Below are 5125 nucleotides of genomic sequence, written 5' to 3' on the forward strand. Positions count from 1 at the left end.
AGATGCTCTGAGTGATGCTCATTTTGGACCAGGATCAGGACCAGTCTGGATGACTTTTGTCATGTGTACTGGATCAGAGTCTACACTGAAGAACTGTGGATCATTAAGACAACCATGTGATCATAGTAATGATGCTGGAGTCATCTGCTCAGGTCAATGAGATTTAAATTCAAAACACTTTGGGGTGAATTAACTAAACAGTTGCAGCACATTTGCATGTGTTATCAGTGCAAAAAGATATTTTTTATTTGCTAACCATCTACAAGCAAATTAAACAGGCACATTCAGCACCAAAATGGCACTATGTTTAAGGCACTTGTTTAAAGGCACAATATATAAGATTTTTTGGACTGAAATATCCCAAAACTACTTGAACAATGTTATATATTTTGTTGACTTGTGTACTTACATTATCCCAGATGTTTCCAAGAATGTTTAAATCCAGAGAAATAAGCAATTTTAACCAGGACACGAACCGTGTCCCTGTTTCACCTATCCATGACATCATACCCGCGTTCCCCTCAATTTACCTTTTTATTAGACAGGTGAGCCACTATTTGAATACATTCATCGACAGAAAATGAATTATTGTTATATAGCTAAACACAGTCGTATTGTTTAAATGTTGTTTTCTTGATTTACCGTGAGTACCATGTTTTACCATGCCTAATATCGACCTAGCTTACTGCAGTGTGCAACCAGTGTCTTATAGTAGCCGCCGAACAAACGCACAGAGTAGCATTATAACAACTTTAAACAAACAAATCAAATGTATCTAATATGATAAACAGCGCTGCATTACCCCACATACGCATGACTGGAAGAAACGAAGCGCTCGTCTGCAGCATAATAAAAGCTCGACTGCTCTCGAGCCGCGTGTTGTGCTGGTCTCTCATTAGCAATCACTCCAGCCGCCTTGTTCAGCTCCAATGGCTTTCAGCCACACTCTGCTTCATACTACAGTAATGTTAATAAATTTTTAATACATTAGCTCATCCATGAATAAGATTTCTTTCCGAGTCCCGTCAGATTTCTTTTCACGAGCTTTAGACATGAAGACAACACCTCCCATGATTCCACAAAATCAAGGTGTCATCAAGCTACGCCTTTGATTTGAATAAGCAACGTCTAGCGGTGCCTTTAATATTGTGCCTTTAATTGAGTCATTGTTCTTTTCTGTGCAAACATTCCTCCATTCTGTCTAAATAAGGCTCATTACTGATGGCTTTTCACAAAACTGTGCTGTTTGCTCTGTGCAGTTTCAATCACATTATCATTGAAAAGATGGTAAATTCATCTTTATATAAAAGGGATATTTGTGTTAAAGGGGTCATGAACTGCATTTTGTTTTTAAATTTTATAATGGTCCACTTACAATGTAATCTAGATAACATTATTTTACGTAAAAAACATCTTAATTTAGAAGCAATCAGCAATTTTCTATTCTGTTTTTGACCCTCTCTTTTGAACACTCCGTTTTGATATGCATGCCGCACTCAAGAGTTGGAAACGCCCACTGCTATGATTGGGTAACAGTTTTGCAAATTAAAATAATTTTCAGCATCCCCACCATTACACATTTGGAGTTGTTTTGAAAACTTCAGGTGTTGAAAAATATCTTGTTACATAGTTGAAACATTAGCCAACAATCTGAAACATTTATGCGTATTATATGCTTTATAAGCCTTAGTTGTGGCAAATGAAATTTAAGTACTTGGAGTTACCACAGTTATAATTGACAAAGGATGACTTACGGTATTTACTATAATCAGAATTGTGAATTAATGTATCATTGTTTGTCACACTGTCATTCTAATATGCTGTCAGATCTAAACTGTGCTGTGCAAATTGGCTTCAGCACCGATTTTGTGCATTTTTTTTTTTTCGTTGTGCTAATCGGCTAATCTGCACAAACAATGTGTGCAGTTGATTCTAAGTGAATTCCACTCTTTATATTTTGGTAATTGGATGTATTTTGCAATACATTATTGGGTGAAAATCTAACCTGATTAACATGTGTTAACTAATTAGCAAATATACATGTTATTTAGTTAAATCTAAATGTTGTTAGTTTTAAACATACTCTTAAAACTGAGACTCTGAATAAATCTATTTTGTATGGTTTTTAATATAAATAGATCATAAACAGTCCAGACTTACTGATGGGCCTCACCTGTGTTCTGGGAGATTAGAGGTGATTCATGGGAACACCTGGGGTTCAGTGTGTGCTGCTGCCTTTGACCAGCAGGATGCAGAGGTTGTGTGTAGAGAGCTGGACTGTGGGGCTCCTGTACAGGTGCTGGGAGAAGATGCTTTTGGCAAAGGAGACACTCAGATGTGGACACAAGAGATTCAGTGCAGAGGAAATGAGTCTCAGATTCAACTCTGTCCAACATCATCATCACTCAAACACAACTGCACCAGTGACAATACTGTGGGACTGATCTGTTCTGGTAAATTATCAGTATTCAGTGTCTCTGCATTTGTATTTGATAAAGTAAATCTTCTCTGTCAGGTGCATTATACAATATTTTAATACACTATTCTCTGTTCTTTATTCAGGTTACACAGAGGCCAAACTGATGAACGGTTCAGACTCTTGTTCTGGAAGAGTGGAGCTTCGGTTCCTCAATGAATGGGGCACAGTGTGTGATGCATGCTGGGATATGAGAGCTGCCAGTGTCCTCTGTAGACAGTTGAATTGTGGGATTGCTGTGTCTGTTGTGGGATCAGACTGGTTTGGAGAGGGAAGTGGTGAAATCTGGGCTGATGTGTTTGATTGTGACGGGAATGAAACAAAACTCTCAGAATGTTCCATCTCTTCATGGAGTCGAGCTGAATGTTCTCATAGACGAGATGTTGGAGTCATCTGCTCTAGTGAGTCCTTATTAGTGTGAGCAGCTGAAAGATAAATACAAAAGTATAAAGACAACATTTCATCTCACTACATGTGCAATTTCATATGTTCATTTCTAAATGAAAGAAAATATTCTCGCCATTTATTTAAAATGTACAGTAAATTTATTATTTATGTAAAGTATATTCTCAAACTTGCAATACTTTAGTAAAACATCAGCTCTTCTCCTCAGATTCCTCTCTAGCTGTTCATGATGGTCTGGTGCGGTTGTCTGGAGAGAGACTGTGTGAGGGGGAGGTGGAAGTTTCCATCCATCAGGTCTGGAGGAGAGTTCTGCTGGACTCCTGGAGTCTCACTGAATCCTCTGTGGTCTGCAGACAGCTGGGCTGTGGCTCTGTGCTGAACTTCTCCGGCTCCTCTTCATCCAGTCCTGAACGCAGTCATGAGTGTGTGACGGGCTTCCAGTGCTCTGGGAGTGAAGCTCATCTGGGGAACTGCAGATCTCCACAAACTCTCAACTGCAGCTCCACACAACAGCTGTCAATCACCTGCCTTGGTGAGAAGAGCAACATTTGGGCAGATCATTCAGTTGTTAGTGATCACTAATGTGTTTTTCTTTCTCTGAATATCAGGTAGCGGGTCCATCAGGCTGGTGGGTTCTGGGGGAGACTGTGCAGGGAGGCTGGAGGTTTTTCACAGTGGCTCATGGGGGACAGTGTGTGATGACTCCTGGGATATTAAAGATGCCCATGTGGTGTGCAGACAGCTGCAGTGTGGAGTGGCCCTCAGTAACCAGCAGGTACCAGCCTGGTTTGGTCCTGGTTCTGGACCCATATGGCTGGATGAGGTGGAGTGTGAGGGGAATGAGACATCACTGTGGAGCTGCTCTTCTCCAGGCTGGGGAAAACATGACTGTCAACACAAGGAGGATGTAGGAGTCGTGTGTTCAGGTAAATGGTGCAGTAGTGTGAAAAACTTTTATTATATACACTGCTCAAAAAAATTAAAGGAACACTTTTTAATCAGAGAATAGCATCAAGTCAGTTAAACTCCTGGGATATTGATCTGGTCAGTTAAGTAGCAGAGGGGGTTGTTAATCAGTTTCAGCTATTTTGGTGTTAATGAAATTAACAACACGTGCACTAGATGAGCAACAATGAGACAACCCCCAAAACAGGAATGGTTTTACAGGTGGAGGCCCCTTACATTTTTTTCCTACTCATCTTTTCTGACTGTTTTTCACTAGTTTTGCATGTGGCTAGGGTCAGTGTCATTACTGGTAGCATGAGGCGATACCTGGACCCTACAGAGGTTGCACAGGCAGTCCAACTCCTCCAGGATGGCAATACGTGAGAAGTCTCAAGAGCATGGAGGAGATTCCAGGAGACAGGCAACTCTAGGAGAGCTGGACAGGGCCGTAGAAGGTCCTTAACCCATCAGCAGGACCAGTATCTGCTCCTTTGTGCAAGGAGGATCAGGATGATCACTGCCAGAGCCCTACAAAATGACCTCCAGCAGGCCACTGGTGTGAATGTCTCTGACCAAACAATCAGAAACAATCAGACTTCATGAGGGTGGCCTGAGGGCCCAACGTCCTCTAGTGGGCCCTGTGCTCACTGCCCAGCACCGCGGAGCTCGATTGGCATTTGCCATTGAACACCTGTGCTTTTCACAGATGAGCGCAGTTTCACCCTGAGCGTGTGACAGACGTGAAAGGGTCTGGAGACGCCGTGGAGAACGTTATGCTGCCTGTAACATTGTTTAGACCAGTTTGGTGGTGGGTCAGTGATGATCTGGGGAGGCTTATCCATGGAGGGACGCACAGACCTCTACAGGCTAGACAATGGCACCCTGACTGCCATTAGGTATCGGGATGAAGTCCAGATCTGGGAGGAAATACCCCAGGACACATCTGTCGTCTCATCAGGAGCATGCCCTGACATTGTCAGACATGCATACAAACACATGGGGGCCATACAAAATACTGAGTACCATTTTGAGTTGGTTTGAGTTTGAGTTTGAAATGGACTTGCCTGCTGTATCACCTGCCTGTTTACTTCACCTGCCACTTCCAATAAACTCTCATATCCATTTCTACATCGTTGTGAGTCTGTGTTCTGTAACACTGATGTGTTTTCAAAGTGTTCCTTTAATTTTTTTTAACAGTGTATATGTATATATATATATATATATATATATGTGTGTGTGTGTTTGTGTGTGTGTGTGTGTGTGTGTGTGTGTATTTATAAAACATTCAGTAGTTGAAAT

At 41.5% G+C, this 5125-nt stretch overlaps 1 protein-coding gene across 1 annotated transcript in view; it reads left to right on the plus strand.

Annotated features, from left to right (window-relative positions):
- The window catches only part of LOC127511434 (deleted in malignant brain tumors 1 protein-like), a 30001-nt gene that overhangs the window by 10551 nt on the left and 14325 nt on the right, over nucleotides 1–5125 (plus strand). The window lies entirely within an intron of this gene.

The sequence above is a fragment of the Ctenopharyngodon idella genome, chromosome 4 (genome assembly GCF_019924925.1).
Source record: "Ctenopharyngodon idella isolate HZGC_01 chromosome 4, HZGC01, whole genome shotgun sequence".
In the NCBI taxonomy this organism is placed as follows: domain Eukaryota; kingdom Metazoa; phylum Chordata; class Actinopteri; order Cypriniformes; family Xenocyprididae; genus Ctenopharyngodon; species Ctenopharyngodon idella.